Raw genomic sequence first — 18,350 nt, 5'->3', positions numbered from 1 at the left:
GAGAAAAGAACATTATTTAAAGAAGAGTAAATTTGCTGAAATATTAGCCCTAATAGAGCTATTTACGTCCAATAGTTCTCGAGATATAGCCTTTTAAAAAGCAAAATTTCATAAAAATATCAGTAGTTAGTTAATTTATTTTGAGAAATCTATATCTCAGGAAATATGTTACGTACAGATGTCTATTAGCAATCAAATTAAAGCTAGTTTAATGTACTATAAAGTAGCTCATGACCTTTACCTTCGTAGGAATAGAAGTTTTCATGATAGTTGCTAATATAAATTGATTTTTAGTTGTTTAGACAATAAGTTTGATTTATGAAAAACTTTATTTCAGAAACTATTTGTTGTACAGATGTCTGTCTGCACTCAAATTAAAGCTAGTTAAATTTACTACAAAATGGTTAATAATGTTTACCTTTGTAGATGTAGTAGTTTTTATGATATTTGACGAAATAAACTCACTAAATGTTAATTTCTAGTTGTTCATAATAAGTTTGATTTTTGAAAAAATATATCTCTAGACATTTTAGCAAATTTACTCTACTTTAAATCATGTTCTCTTAGATTTTCTATTGTTCTTGGTAGTTATAAAGACATAGAACTCCTAATATAAAATTAATTATTTTTAACGTTTTGAAGCGGCTGTTTCATCATTGAAGGGCATTTTTTATTCCCCCTACCTATACTTGGCAGACTCATCAATTTTGACTAGTAATTATACCTAGTTTTCAATTAAGTAATCAAAAATTGGGGTGAAATAACTGCCTTTTTTCTACTCTTGGGCTCTTGTACTATAATAGCACTGTTCAGAAATGTATTTATTTGGAGGCGATAAACATCAGGCCTCAGGGGACCACAATGGGGTTGTTAATATTTTATAAAGAACCATCTAGAGAGGGATAGAACACACTATAAAGAACACTAGAAAATATTCCGGATTATTTTTTAATATACACTGATGGTTCCAAATCCGAAAGCTCGACTGTCTCATCTTTCGTCACTCACGATTCAACCCACAAGTTTAAATTACATAAGTTATGCTCAATATACACCGCCGAACTCCACGCGATAGCATCAGCTCTCCATTTTTGCTTTTCAATAATTCAGAAGACTATTGTAATAATCTCAGATTCGTTGAGCTCTCTAAAAAGTTTGAGAAACATGTACTCCGAACATCCACTCATCATAAGAATTCAATCTTTTCTTCTAAAACTATCACAACAAGGTAAATCCATTATTTTCATGTGGGCTCCAAGCCACATTGGCATTGTAGGTAACGAGCTCGCGGACAAAGCTGCCAGAGAGGCACTCACGCTCCCTAGCCGAGGCACCGCCGTTCTTACCCCATCAGAACTCAGTACACCCCTTAAATTACAAATATTAGAAAAATGGTAGGCCAAGTGGGAGGAAAGCTCTCCGAGTAAATTAAAAGAAATAAAACGGTCAGTGAAAGAGATAACCCATACTAAGTACACAGAGTAGGTGATTAATTCAATAGAGAAAATAATTATGTTCAAAAATACAATACTTATTGAAAAAAATAATTGTTTGCCTCATGCTAACGTCCTCTTCTTAATACCACTTGGAAAATTTCCACAGAATCTAACCCCATCTGATTTTAGGTATTAAAGTAATGAATCAAGAACTCCAATTCAATTTCAATTACCCTTAGTTTTTAATAACTATATAATGCATTTTTTTGTGAAGACTATTATTTATAATTATTATTTGTCAGTACTACTTTCCTTCATTATTTAATCATGGATTTTTTAAAATCATTTTAACAAAAAACAACTTTCATTTAATTTATATGAATTAACTTTCATTTTCTGAATTGATTAGTATTTTATTATATTTATTTTCTATATGGTACGATTATTTATGAATTCTTATTTCAGTTTATCTATAGTTAATCTAATGAATAACACTAAGCATCTCAGATTGTTTATGGATTCTAAAAATGAATCCTTACCTAATTTTTAAATAGCACATCACCGATGGTGTAGTAGTGTGATGGGTTGTAATATTGACTAGTTCTTTATGGAGGGGTCATATGGTAGTGGTTTTTCTAAAGCAGTAATACTACTAAATCAATACCATCTCCATCTGGTGGGTTCTGGTTCGTTTTTCTATAATGTAATTGTTTAATTAGTAACTTTAGCATATCGAAGATTTGTCTAAATATTTTTTAATTGAACAATTTTTATTAGTTTTGAAATTCGTTTTTAAAATCAAAGAGTATATAAACATAATATATAAATGTAATGTACTATAACATTTATATATTAATACATAATCTAAAAAGCTTTATTTTTATTATAATGCTTTATTTTCTTTAAAATGTAATGTAATATTATGAAAACTACATGTCTTAATAAAATTAAAGGTATTTCAGGGAATGATTTTTGAAAATTCGGCATTTAAGACCTTTTTTAGACCATTTCCATGGGGATAAAGCCTATCTGTCTTACTGTTACAAATTAAAGGTCACTTAATTCGTCATTGATTCACTGAGTTTTATCGAAATTTGTTAAAGTCTTTTTGTGGAAAATCGAAAAAAATGTGAAAAATCGATTCCATTAAGTGGCACTTCCCGTCGGTGGATATTAGCGAAAACGTTGCTGTCACGTTACAGAGGTTATTTGGACTCAAAAAACCCCAAAACGTTGCTCTCACGTTACACAGGTTATTTGGACTCGGAAGACCCCAAAACGTGGATCCTACACGATCACAATACTTTCCATTACTCTATATTCCATGTATAGGTTTCTGAATGTAAAAATATATTTATTTTGCAATTTGAAGCGAAATTCGTAATCAGCACTCTAAAAAACATTAATATGCTATTTTCAGAAATATTCTAAAGTTTACTAGAACTGTTCCTGGTCCCTTGACTGAACTGCATTCTGTCTCATAATTTCAATGCGCACTCACTTCAAGCTAAAAAGATTTCCATTATGATTAAAATTGTAGCTAATTTGTTTATACTTAGTTTTGTATAAAATTTCCATGATATGAGAGGAACCTCCCCCTCCCAAAAAAAAATTATATATATGTATATGTATATGTATATGTATATGTATATTAATACATAATCTAAAAAGCTTTATTTTTATTATAATGCTTTATTTTCTTTAAAATGTAATGTAATATTATGAAAACTACACATTTTATTCATTTTTAAAAATATTTTTGCCAATTTTTTAATATTTCTGGGGAAAAATAGAGCCTGAAATCAGCACCCTAAAAATGTATTTAGTTTTCAGAACTTCTCTAATACACTCCAGGTATATAAGTACATTAGTCCAAGACTATCAGAAACAAACTAATAATAAATGAATGTTAATTATTTTATTATCATTAGTTTGTTTCTGTATATCTATTGACAAATTATATTAACATTTTTAATTACAATCCATGAAGTTACCCAATCATACCTCTGTTATTTATCTGTGTGAAGTAATTAAGCAAGATTTTTTCTTACATGCTCTTTTTCATGTTTAAACGAATTAAAATTTAAAAAAAAGTTAATTAAATAAATGGCGGTGCGGTTAACCGCGGGGTAATAAGGCCTGTGCCTACTAACTCCAAGGACTCGAGTTCGAATCCGGCTGGGCAAAAAATTGTTTTCTGTTACACTGTAGCCGTGAGTCAACTTTTGTGGGTTCTGGAGCACTCCTGGGGTCCACCCAGCCGCCTTAATTGGGTAAAAATCTGGCTGTCGAGCGTGATTCTGACCAAATCACCTCCATGCACAACCGTTGGTCTTGTAACAGTACTCCCTTACAAAGTACTGAACCCCTGACCCTTCATGGGTTGTAGCGGTACAGATTTAATTAAATTAATTAATTAAATAAATAAAAACCTTCATTGGTTTTACATTTTTAAACCATAATTAAATTTACTTCTGTGTGGCTACTACATAAAAAGTGAAGGTAATATGGCTCTAAGTTGGTATGAATTTTTCCAGTTCAAAATTATGACTTTTTATTATTGATATTTTTGAAAATAAAATCTGTCCATCATCAAATGATCCATGGTATTTAACATTTAATTAAGTATATTAAAGTAATTTTAAAAATTATTTACTATTTTTTAATGCGTTTTCGGTAACTAATCTAATCTATCAGATTTATTTTCTATTTAACCTGTAATTAAATATTTAGTTAGATGTCTCCTTTGGATTCAATGAATTTTACAAACAACAAAATTGTATGCAAATTTATATATTAAATCTACTCAGATTTATTTTTATATTATTTGAATTTATAATGTAATCATAGGTCAAATTCGAGTTCATTTCAAGTTCAAATTCCCATCATTAGTATCAAAGTATTAATTTGTATAAATATTTTACAAACTTATTAATCGGAATATTAGCAACGCTGCGATTGATTGAGTTATTGACTTTAATTGGACTTCGTCATTGTCAATAATTATTGTTCTATGTAATTCGAGGTGTTATTTCCAAAATGATTTTAAGCTAGGTATGTAAAGTCAGTGTGGGAATGGGTAGCTCATAGGTAAGGCAATGGATTACTAACTCCAAGAACCCGAGTTCAAATCTTCCTGTGGCAGATAATTATCTGTTGCCTGTAGCCGTTGAGTCAGCCCTGTGGGTTCAAATCTGGCGGTCGAGCATGATTCTGACCAAATCACCTCCTGCACAACCGTTGGTCTAGTAATAGTGCTTCCTTACAAAGTACTGCACCCCCGACCCTTCCTGGGTTGTAGTACAGATTTAATTTGATTAATGTAAAGTCAGTATAATTCAGGTTGATTATTTAGGTTTATTTATTATCTTTTTATCCAGCATATTAAAGAAATGTTTGTTAAATCCATCAGTTCCATGCCATATCACGCTTTAATAGTTTAGTGTCCTTAGGTTCGTGATCTGGCAGCTACTCTCTAGAAAATTATGTTGATGTTTATACTAATCGTACGTTGTGTATCTTTTTCAGTTTCAGGATATATGAGAGCTATTTGATTATGACTGTTGTAGCAAAATTATTTCATTATTTTGTCATTTAACAGCCAGCTGTTTTATTTTATTTTTATTTTTTGTGAAGTGATCTGGTATACTCGATCGAATGATCAAAGTAGTATACTCGATCGAAGTGATCGGTATACTAGACCTTCGCTTGGAATCTTTATAATTTATAATTATAAATATTAATAAGGAGAAGTTGGTCAAGGGGTATAATAGGTAAAATGAATACAGACAAATTATTGTTTATTGTGTACAAAGATTCATCTTAAATCTTATGCTTTCATTAGGGCGACTGGGTAAAAGTTCTACGAGTTGACAGTGAGTTTACCTTATAAGGATCCTTAGAGCGGTTTCAAGTGAAAGTAATCAAGTTGTCTGAAGGTTTGTTTTTGTTTTGATCGTTGGAATGGAAGTCATTCGAGCCATTTATTTGCAAATTTATTAGTGAAATTTGCCTCACATTCGTTCTAAAAATACGGGATAAGATGCAAGTCCTGATGCAAGAACTGGTTACTCTTTTCGTTTGAAAGTTTCTCCAGGAATTATTTACTGATTATTTGTGTTCTTTTTACATAAGTATTTCCAACGAATACCTTTCCTTTAATGTCTGTACATATGTTTAAGGTCTCTTATATAGTTTTTCAAGTAATTTCAATTAATGTTTTCTTTGAATCAATTTAGTACATCTTGCATTTCTTTAGAATAATCTTTTCTGTATATGATGGATATTAATTTTTTTTTTAATTATTGAAAGTGATTTAGGGCTTTTCTACCTCTTAGGTCATTTTTGGTATCTACTAAACTTCCAAAAGTAAAAATCAACACACCCAAAATATTTAAATAAATAAATATTTATTAAAATATTTGGATATTGTATAAATTGTTCCTTCATCTTCATTGTGGAGTAAATACGAATACTCGGATTAACTATTATTATTTATCGGATTATAAATTTTAATAAATAACAAAAACAAGTAAATAAACTGAAGGAAGATAGAATAATAAAATAAATTAATTACAAAATAAGAGATTTAAGAAAAAAATAATAAATTAAATTTAAATTAAACTATTAGACAAAGATGGTTTCTCTATAATTTTTCCACACTACCTCTTTAATAAATTTATTTATCTTTTTCTGATTAAGTTTTAAATTTTAGTGTTCTTATTAATTAGGCTATTTTCTTTGTCCAGTTATTAAAATGTAGTATTAAAAATTACAAACTATTACCTATGTTTTTCCCCTTTGATCATCAATTATGAATTCAGTTGTTTTGTCAACAAACGCATACAATGATGTTTTCATAAACTACTGATAATAATATTTAAACTGAAGTACCGTAAATGGTTGTCTTCTACTGTTTAACTTGGGCAATAAATTTACTGTGACATTATTATCACACAATAAAAACACCTCGTTATTGTTCGAAATATGATTTTCATAAATTTATCTTTATAATTATTGTTTTAATGAAAAGACGATCCTTCTATATACCTATATCTTTTACTCACATATCTATCCTTGTTTCATGTCCGTTTTCGAGTATTCCTCTATCTTCAGGAGGCCTATTTTGTATCATAATGTTTTATCTTCATTAACATTATTTTCGCATTTCAGACTCTGGAGGATACTCGATAAACGTTAATGAAACAAAGATATGTATATTTTTATATATTAAAAGATTTTTCTGTACAAAAAAAATTGTTATGTAATTTTAACTTCCATTTGTTTTTGTTTTTTTTTACCCCCCTGACGAAATACATACATATAGGAGTTATATGTATATTTAGTAGTTTGTACATTTTTTTTTATCTTCCCTAATTCATAATAGATATATATGGAGTGATTTTAATAAGGATAGTTGTCAAAACAATATACGAGATCACAGGGGAGAGTTCACGAAGGATGATAACTCATGAAATGAGTTAATGAGTCTGATATGACATGATGAGAAGCATCTTGAAGACAAACAAATACACGGCACCCTTAATGGAACAAGGATTGATGTGTGAATAAAAGATGTAGTTATGTAGGAAGATTGTATTTTCTTTTCTACAGAAATAATCGTTTTCATCTTTATGATAAATATGTAATGATTATGTATCATTACTATAAATAATCATATTGTATCATTGTATTTTTTCTCTAAAGAAAACCATTCACCTTTTTTTTTTTTATTAGCGTTTAATGAGTAAACAAGTAAGAGTAGATGGTTTTTAGTAATATATTCTAATAAATTTATTATGAAATTAAATCGTTAATTACTAAACTGAAAAACCATAGGGAAATGGTTTCCATAATTGAATCTTGGTAGTGCAGTTGGTTAAAAAAAATTACAATTTTAATAAAAAACAAAGTATAATATATTGTATATTATAACAAAGTATAGTATTTAGTACTCGTGAAAACAGCCCTTTCCGAAAACTAACCATTTTTGTTATTATTTTCATTTATTGTTCTCTTAAATTGAATTTATTTCTTTATAACCATTTGTGATTACATTGATAGTTTTTATATTTTAATTTGTATGGCTATAATAGAAAATACGTTTGTAAACGGCTTGAAGGCAGAACTATTTCATCGTGCACGAAAAAAGATATTATTGAGAAATTTCATTGAAAGACTAAGTTTTGATCTGGATTATCTCTATAGGAAGTTTGGTGAGTCAATTCTTAAAAAAAATTTCTATTGAGGTTAATGACTTCCAATTTAATGAAAATTTCTTTATTAAAATTATCACCACATGTTACAACGTTTCGGGACCACTGTCCCATATTCATGCACATTAAACCTCATAATTTCTTCTAAGAAATCATGTCACAAATTGTAATATGGGACAGTGGTCCCGAAACGTTGTACCATGTGGTGATAATTTTAATAAAGAAATTTTCATTAAATTGGAAGTCATTAACCTCAAAAGAAAAATTTTTTAAGTTTTGATTTGATCTGAGGAAACACCGTTTATAAAAGATGTAGCACGATTAGATATGTTAAAGATATGCTGTATTCCTCCTTTTATCGGTTAAGATTCCCGTTTAATTTAAAATGAATGTGTGCAAATATATTCGTATCCTTGAATGGCCAACGTACAGCCCCGACCTTAATCCTTTCGAACCTCTGCAGAATGAAAAGAAAATAAGGACAACATTAGGAAAAATATATGAAAATGATAGTGGGACTATTGTTTAGTTTACTGTTATAGTGATGACGAGGAGGTATTAGTTGCTAAACAGACAAATCGAACAACGTCAATATGAATGATTAATATTGTTTTAGTGAATGAAATGTATAACATGAATATATGCAAAATTTCAGTTCAGGTGGATACTCATTGTATGTGAAGGAGTATTTTCTTTCGCTTAATATATACTCATATTTCTCAATTTGGGCAAAGATAAAAGTAATAATAAGAATGTAGGTTGTGTTGACACGAGCGAAAGAGCAGAATATTAGTTACTGAATAGATTAATGATCTCAAAATTTATTGGCGAATTAAATATCACATTTATTGTGGATTGCTTGCAATTGATGATCATATAAGCTGATAAGAGCAAAACTAACCAATTTGTGTACGGGTCTTTGCGCCTATGGAAACATTTTTAATAATTTTGAAATAATTTTACGATAATTAATGTTTGTGTATTCGTATGTATTTGTTTTCAAACAAAAGCTGGTCAGAAAAAAAAAATTGAATGAAAACGTTATTTTGTTTATAAAATTGAGGAAAAAATATAAAGAAAAAAATGTAGAAAAGAGTAACTTATTTAAGTAAAACTTTGTTGTCGTTTAAACAAATCTGATTTCATTTTGACCCTATTTCTTGATAATTTTTTTAAGTTAGCTAATATTTGATATTTATGATTCTTTACTTGGTTGAACGAGGGGATGGAATTCATTCGAAATTTCGTCATTTCCAAAATTAATTTTTCGTTTTTCAAGGTGTTAAAGCTACTCTACAGGCCCCTTCAAAGAGGAATAGTGGATTGAAAATTGGTTATGATTTGATTTATTCATTTATTATAACGTTTCCATTTTTTCTGCTATTTTGTTTGCAGTTTTTCTTGTGTAATCTGTTTTCTAAACAAAAATTAAGGAAAAATTGGACTTTAAATGTGGAGCTTTGTTGCTCAGACTTTTGTTTTTAGATCAATTTGTATCCTGAGTAATTATATTCTTCATTTCTTTCTATTGTAATCGACATTTTATGTTTCTTTAGAACACTTACATATTAGGTATTTCCTTAAAATACTTACATGTTAGATCTTTTCTTAAAATATTTACATGTTCGATGTTTCTTATTTCCTAGTTATAAAATCATTTTCTTAGTGTTAAATATTTTATTCATTTTGTGTCATTGTTCTCATGAGTATCCTTTAAAAGTCCTTATGCCTGTTACCATTACATGACAAATCTATCAAATGAATAATTCATCGACTACACTTGGTTCACATTATTTTTGTCTTCCATTTTTTTAACTTTCATTGTATTTTATTTTTCATCAGTAAATGTTTTACTTTATTTAGAGAATTAATTTTCCATTGTTAGAGGGAATTTTTAATTATGATAATAATTGACCCTCCCCCCTCTATACATTTTTTTTTTCTAATAGATTGTCAACCTTTTTTTAAGTCAGTTAAAAACTAAATTGATCGATTCAGAATGAAACAATTTACTTGCGTGTCATATTACATTTATTATATAACACTAATTAAAAAAAAAACGTGGAAATTGTTTAAAATGACAAAGAATATAAATGATGACTATTTAATCAGTTAGTAAATAGAGTAATTAAAAGATAGATTCATTAAGGTTAAATGTCTAATCGATAAATGTCTGTTTTAAGCCTTCTGATCAATTGGATATAAAAAAGATGGAGCTGATTTCCGCATTTCGATAAGTCATTTCAACGTCAAAACTATGATAAAAAATTTTAGGGCTAATATTTCATGTTCCTTCACTTTTTAGTTGATTTAAATGAATCAAGCAGATCCTCGCTCAATTCGACATTTGTGTGTATGGTATTTGTTTTTTTTTAAATATTAGCGCCCAACTTTTATTTAATCCATTATGACTTTTACTGATAACACTATTGGTACTGATAGGTTTCTGAGTAATTTTTCTAAAACGAGCCAAGATTTCAGAAATAACATCTTTTTTTACTTCTTATTTACTCTATTTATTATAATATTTAAATTCTATTGATTCTAGAAGGAAAATTGCATTACTAGATATCACAAACTCCCTACTATATTATAGTGGACTGAAATAGGATAATTAAAATTGGATACCTTTTCCTGTGGTGTCATAAAGTCATACTGATCATACTGATGGTTGCAATAAAGGCTGCTCTTAGAAATCAAACGTTAAAACGTTATTTTATTGAAGAAACTTAGAATTTAAACTAGTTACCATGGAAGAAACTTATAAATCTAAATGAAAAATTAAATGGAGTGTAAATGAATGTATTAAATGGGAAATACGGAAGTAAATTATTGGGGTTACCTTAGTATTTTGCTTGGTTGCTATTATAAAATTACATGAAAGGTACACACATGAATATCATGGTCCGAGACATATATGATTATTATAATATAGATATAAACAAAATAAAAAATAATGTAGTTGGAATTGAATCTATTGTCAAAGTAAATCAGCCACCAATCCCTCTTTTGGGTAATAAAAAAAAACTTAAAAATAATTATTATAATCTTCTAAAATAGTTTCTTCCTCCTCAGTCATTCTCCACCATACAGTCTGCAGAGGGTGGGATATATCCAGGTAGCACTGCTCCAAGGAAAAATCGATATCAACCTGTTACCACCAACAGAAGAGCCTTGGTCGATATACTATCTCAGTTGATTAAAATTTTAAATGAGATTAAACTCGAGTAAGGTAGACAGTGTTTAAAAAATAAACCCTTTACAGTAAACGGGAAAGTATTTGAGTAAATTTGATTGCAGGTCAATAAAACATTAATGTTTTGCCAAATTATTTGATCACACAGATCATATAAAGAATTTAGTCAATTTAATTTCAATTCTTTACAGCTTTGTATATTTTATTTATACAAAAAACCTACTGATTTCTTTAATCTTTGGTTGAAGAATTGTTTTTCGCTCTGGGAAAAGTTATTTTAGTTAATAACTCTATTTATTTTTTTTTACAATTAATGTTAACAATTTTCAGACTTCTCATGATTACAATTTAACCTCTATAATTGAGTCATTATATTTAGAGTTGAATCAATTGAAAACTATCGACATACGAACGTTAATTATTAAGCAATAATAGTTATTAAAATTCTTAAAGAAAATAATCAATTTTTTAAATTTTAAATGAACTTATACCCTATCAATAATAAGTATTTCATAATAACGACCAGGAAAAATTGGAGTTCATATTATTATGAACATTACTTTTATTAAATAATAATTATATTGAAGTGATAATATAAATACAGTAACTTAATAAGAATTGATTTCTTTTATATCCAAAAGTAAAATATATGTAACAATATTAAGTTAAATAATGCGTTAAAGTAACTAAAAATAATATAATTATTTATTTTGAACTTATTTTCACCTCTATGACCTCTCTGGCGCCTACAACCTAAAGCACTTCAATTCGAAGAAGAAAAATGTGGTGCGGTATAATTTTCACATAAATTACTTTATACTGAAGTAGGACTATTACAATAGTCGCGTTTACCATATTTCAATATATTGCTGCTTTGCTTGAATAGTGGCAAATCTGATGAAACAAAAAATTATTGTACTTTGCATTTGATGTTATATCGTAAATTAATTAATATGTTGTATTAAATTAAATATGGTATATCGTAAACTGTGGTTACTTTTTGACGACACTACCAGTTTGTGATAGTCTATAGACACACCACAGTAGATAAAGAAACCCTTTATCAGCGTTAATAGCATATTTTAGGAACACTTATATTTTGAAATAAAACTATTTTGTGAAACTTGGTTATTTGTACTCAGAGGTACAAATAACCAAGGTACTCATTATATTCAGTGCATTAAAATTTACACTGTCGCTATACGGATGTATAAGGGGATTCTTATTATATGTTTCATTAATAAGTGAGTTAAGGTAAATTGAATTTGAAGAGAAAATATCTGAAATTAGATATAGTGATGAAGCTGCCAGTGGACAAGAGACCTTACACCTATCATAAGGAAGTATATACCTACAAATACTTGCATCCATCTATTTAAAGAATTTACTCTGATATTCCTCTTTTTTTTAAAAAAGTAGGAAATTTATCATGACATTTAATAGCTAAAACGTTTTTAATTAATTTATCAAGAAATCGCACTCAATTGAGTGTACAATTGTAAGTACACACAAAGAACACACAATTACTTTATCTTGCCCTTACAATTACTATTAACTTATTTATTTTCCAAAAGTGGACTTATTAATACATGATCAGTTTAAATCAGTACGATTGAAAATATAATTTCTATTGGAAAACGATAGTTGACCGTATGAAGTAGATTGTAGGAAGATAGACCGCAAATTTGGATTTATCCTTGGTTATATATTTATCGTTTATACTTGCCCACGCTCAGCGGAGAAGGATGTGAGTTAAAAGAAAATAAAAAAAATATATAATCGAAAAAGGGAAAAAAAAGACAAAACAATAAAGAATAAATTACTCCTTAGGCGCCACGTTATTTTTTCTTGGAAATAACGAAAACCCCGAAGCATTATTCCCACAGTATAAGTAAAATATACCCCTATATAAACAATTGTTGAATTATGACCAGTGGCGAATACCTTTACATGTAGATAACAGAAAACCTACCTACCCACCTGTTGAATTATCATAATATTCAGTGAACAACGACAAAAAAAAAACAAGTAAATTAACAAGTTGGAAGCAGAGAAAGAACAGCAGAACTATATGGATATAAGTTTAATAATAAGAAGAAATATATTTACCCAGAATGAAAAAGGAAAAAAAAAATCTTATCAATTACAAATTAAAATTTAGTTCAAACCCCACGTAGTCCTTGGGAGGACTCCTGGCAGAACATAAGGTTGTCCGATATTTCCTTTCCGTCTCACCTTTCCCACAAGTTTTAGGATGGCACCTGCTTCAACTCTCTTATCCAGGACGTGCTGAAGAAACGTCACTGCACTCACTATATGTTAATCTCCGTCCATTGAAGTAGAACACCATAATTTTGAAAAAAACAAAACACATACGATGACATTTCTCATATGGTGCTATTTCGGTTCAAACAGTAAAGACAGAGGGCCGTTGAACTATTACCACTTCCCATTGAACAATCGTAACGTGTTCCAAAATCAAACTGTCACCTTCACAAAACCAAAACCCACTCGTCTGAACATACGTGTTCCAAAATCAAACTGTCGCGTTCACAAAAAACAAAACCCACTCGTCTGAACATATAGCTCCTGTTTTGTTTTTCCCATGACAACCGTAACACCCCTTGTCAACGCAGATATCGCCAGTGTTTTTATTTCACCGTGGCAACCGTAACAATAGTGCGGGTGGCGGTCAATGAAGGTATCAAAATAATAATTAAAAAAACAACAACTATTTATTGTTAACTAACGTTTAATTATTGGCAGTTGAAAATATAATTTGTATTCTATCCTAGTTGACGATCCTAGACCGAAGGAATGAACAAGGAATACCCTGTGGGACCGATTAAGGGTACACCGACCCTGAGTCCAGTATAAGGCTCTAAATATAAATAAACGTATATTATAAAAAATCTTATCCTTTTTGAGGGTTAGCAAAGAAGTGGGGAAATTTTATACCTGAGAACGGATGCCTGACTTAGCAGTTGACATTACTGTTTCAATCTGGCAGGTAGTCCTATCTAGGTTTATTTCTTAATTTTCTCAATGTTTCCTTTTACTTGCTACTACACCTCAACTTTATCATATTTATTTTACCTTCTGGCATCCTTGCGCAGGGGCCATGCTACGCCATTTTACCTTCTGTTTACCTTCTTACACCTACCTCTTTATCATATTTATAACTAGTTCTAACGAGTATTTTTCTACAATTTATTACTCTAGTTCTATCATATGTGGCTGTATCTATTAGTAACTAGTTTTTAATCCTCCTATATGTATTCTTCCTAAAATTATTATTATTATTTCTTTTATATATTTTATAAAAAAAAAAATTATTTATTTATTTTATTTTCGTATTTTCTCAGTATACTTACTCATTTTAATGTTTTGTCAATTCTTACAATGTTTGTATCTTGTTTTTCATTTCAGCTAAGTGAGGCGAAACGTTTGTTAATAATAAATAGTTTTCTTTTACTATTTTGATACCTTTATAGACCACCACTCGGACTATATTCCTTATATCGGAATATAATTTCTATTTACTGCTATCCTTATCCTAGTTGACGATCCTAGACCAAAGAAATGAACAAGGAATACCCTGTGGGACAGATTGAGGGTACACCGACCCTGAGTCCACTATAAGGCCCTAATCAAGATCGAAGGCCCTCTTCTGCTACTCATTAGGTCTGAAGCACTCTCTCACTCAGAGCCAACACAATAGTGTACAGCGGTGTCCTTTTACTCGAGGTCATTGTTTATTTGGTCTGACTACGTGAAAAAAAAAAAAGTTTCCTATTTACCATAGACTCGACGAGTAAAGATATGTAAAGTATGTATGATATGTAAAGTAAAGTATGTGGGTGTGTATATATACGATACTTGACTGTTAATGCCATATATTTTTGAAGTATGGTCTGGCCAGACTTGCCAATAATAAAATCATTCCTAACTTAATTCTAACTACATGCTAGTATATGAAAGTTTTTTTCGTTTTATATTATAAAGTGAAGCATCTATGTGCTGCTGTGTCAGTGTTACTTTCTAGTCTAAAACAGTTGAGGGATTTATGCTTTTACCAAAAATTTGGAGTTTTCACTTGATGCAAAATGTGTAATTGAGTTTTAAAATGTTAGTAAATAATAGTCAAATGCTTAAAAGGAGAGTTAGAGTCTGTAAAAACCAAATAACCAAATAGTTTCTCAATTTTACTCTTGCTTAGTTTTATTCCTAAAACTTTTTCAAGTTTTTTTGTATAGTATAGTTATTATTTATTCAATGTAGAATATTTTAGTTACCAAACAATTATAAGTGGTGTTTCTAAAATCTTTTTATTCACTGTAAGACATGAATATGATAATAATAAAAGCTCGAAACGTCGCTAAGTTATAGTTGTATGCGTGCGTGTATCTGCATACATAAATATACGTGCGTATATGTAACTTTCAAATATTACGTAACGGGCACTTTGATGCGTAATATTTACTCATACCTTAAAACTCTTGACTGAGCTTTTGAACTCTTGGTGTAGCCCTAGATTTTCAAACTATATTTCAGAATTATTTCTAAGAACAGTAGCTGCAATTTGGAACAAGTACTAATTTGCTGAAAGTATAAGCTCCACATTTTTTGTAAACCTCTCAACTGTATCTAACTAGAAACACTTCGACATTGATTTTTCATTTTGTATTTAATATAAAGTTTTGATATATAAGCATGAAGTTAAAATTAAGTTATGATGAAGAAATATAGTGACCTGGTCAGACCATATTCAGCATATAAAATTTTAACTAATATTAAATACTAGAGCCGTGTCGAACTGAAGGAATGGCCTCGACGTGCCCATTGTTTACAAACATTAACATCAGAAACAGCCTCGGTTCTTCCTACTCTTTACTAAGCCTTGACCTTAACATGCTGCTTGCCGCTTCCTACTGATCGTCATGAGATGTTTAGGCCTTCGCTTGATCGTTCTATACGACTATTTAAATTAGGTAATTTTCAATGGCAGTATTGCACACTAAAAAAAAATTTTTTTAAATATTTTGAAGTTCGTATTAGTTCAAAGAATGAAGGGTACTTTCAAGTGATTAATAAGAACTTATTTTAGGTAGCTAATAAAAAAAAATTATTGACCTATATTCTTTTCAGTGGCCTTAGCTCATTAAAATTTCTGGAACGTATTTTTTTTTCTTAAGTTCAAACAGGTGTATGTGTTTTTTTTTGTTTTGTTTTTTAAAGCAAAATAAGAAGACCAAACGATCATAAAATACAATTTAAAAAATCGGAGAGACTTACTTGGAATCCACACACAAGACTGAAACGGCAAGAAACCACTCGTAGATTCCGATTGCTACAACACTTACTTGACAAATGTTATAAACTTCCCATTCACTACAAAAAATTAGTATACACTACGATAATCAGGCCAATTTGGACATATGAAATTGAGCTCTGGGACTCCACCAAACCATCAAATTCTTCCCGCATCCAATCGTTACAATCAGAAATCCTACGTAAAATCCTTGATGCTCCTTATTACGTTACAAATAAACTCATTCACAAAGACCTTAAACATCCCATTCGTTGCAGATTTGATCCAAAACAGATATGCGTCTTTTCATTCCAAACTCCTTAACCACCCTAACCCATTAATTCTTAATCTTTCATCCTTAACAATTCCTGATAATCCTCCGAGGCGTCTGAAAAGAAGATGGCCATGAGACCTTCTAATTTAAATTAATGTTTGAAGTACCACCATTGGATGGTTCCTTCCCAAGATTTTCAAGTGGATATGAAACATACAACTTATTTACCTATTGTATTATTTTGTACAGTTGTAAATTACATTAAATAAATAAAAAAAAAAAAAAAATGGCTCTTTGGATCTCTCATTGTACCCTTCCATTGTCAATGAAAATGATGAGTGAAATATTCTCCAAATTATATAGAATCTATATATAGATAATCGACCGTATAATTTCAAATATGAAAAAAAAGTCAGAGTTGTGGTAAAAAACAAAAACAAAAATAGTTTACTTATTTTTGTATATAAATAATTGTTTAATAATTTTATAAATAATAAAACTATTTATTATCCGACGTATCGCCCCACTTTGTAGGGCTTCATCAGGGCTGTTCAAGAAGATAGCTTATGACTTGAAAACTAACTATTTCTCGAAAAATAATATTATATACATATAATATTCGTCTTTGAATAAAACATTGAAGCATAAATTATTTATTTATTATACTTAATTTGCGGCCACCCACGACGCCTAGAGTGCACAAAAAAAAAAAAAAATCGGAAGTTGAAGTTGAATGTTATACGATCTTTGTTCTTGGACTTAAGTATTCTATACAAAAAAATCTAACGTCTTGATTTTTTTTTTTATTAATGTTTGCCTGAGAAATTCGAGTTAGATTACTTTAAAAAAAATTTTTTTTTCAATAAATCAATTTATTTTTTCCATAAATCAATGATGTAGTTTTTAAAAGGTTTATCTTGTTTCCTATATTTCTTGTGAAATAGTAGGATTATGATATTATGATATGGATCTTTAAAGAATTGTGATTCAACGTAACCTTGGAAAATTATTCAAATTAATTCATATTTTCTCTGAAGAAATGTACGGTTGTTTTAATACATATAATTATTATATTTCAAGGAATGTTGGCCATTTCAGAGTTATGATTTGAAAGCAAGGTTACAGGTTTTTTTTAATTGTTCATCAACTTGAAATAGCGCCAAAAATGGGATTTATTCTATTTAGTCGGTCTATATTACTCACTATATTGAAGTCCATATTTTGGAAATACAGAATGCCTAGATTGTATAAAGAGAACAAAATCAATTGTGATATTTATGTTACCGAAGTAATACAGTATTTTTAGCAAAACCAATGATGATAAGTTATTACAATTTTTTTTAATATTTTTGTCTCTGGTCTAAGATGTATTTTACTAAATTAATTGATTAAATACAGTTTTTTATTTTTTAAAAAATGTCTAAATAAATACCCATAACAAATGAAACTTAATTTTGAAAAATAATTAAATTTACACTTTGAAATCAATAAAATGTAATATAATTTTTAATTTCTTTAAAACAATTTTGATCCTTTTTCTCTCAACTTTATTCTTTTTTAAACATCCGACGTTTCGACTACTTAGGTCATTTTCAAGGATTCCTACAAACAGCTCCTTTTAATTACTTTTGTAACAAATTTCCTTCACTTACATACTGATTTCTTTGGTCTTACCTTATTTTGTTTTCATTTTTTCCTTTAAAATTCTTAAATGCCGGCTAATTGCCTTTGTCCTATCTTTAAATAATTAATCATTAAAATAATATCATAATAACATTATAAAATCTTTTGTCTTTCTTTTAAAAAATAGATTCCTATTGTATAAAATTCCATGCATTAATTGTCCAGCCATATATATAGGTGAAACAAAACAATATATAAAAGACAGGATGTATCAACATGAAAATGATATAAAGAA

The 18,350-nt window shown here is 29.1% G+C and overlaps 1 protein-coding gene across 2 annotated transcripts in view; it reads left to right on the top strand.

Moving 5' to 3' along the window:
* The window catches only part of LOC106680574 (facilitated trehalose transporter Tret1-2 homolog), a 152,179-nt gene that overhangs the window by 70,735 nt on the left and 63,094 nt on the right, over positions 1-18,350 (top strand). The window lies entirely within an intron of this gene.

This window comes from Halyomorpha halys, unplaced genomic scaffold (genome assembly GCF_000696795.3).
Source record: "Halyomorpha halys isolate HHAL.00 unplaced genomic scaffold, Hhal_1.1 Scaffold269.1, whole genome shotgun sequence".
NCBI lineage: Eukaryota > Metazoa > Arthropoda > Insecta > Hemiptera > Pentatomidae > Halyomorpha > Halyomorpha halys.
Note: the sequence above shows the minus strand (reverse complement) of the source record. Positions and strands in the feature narration are given on the sequence as shown.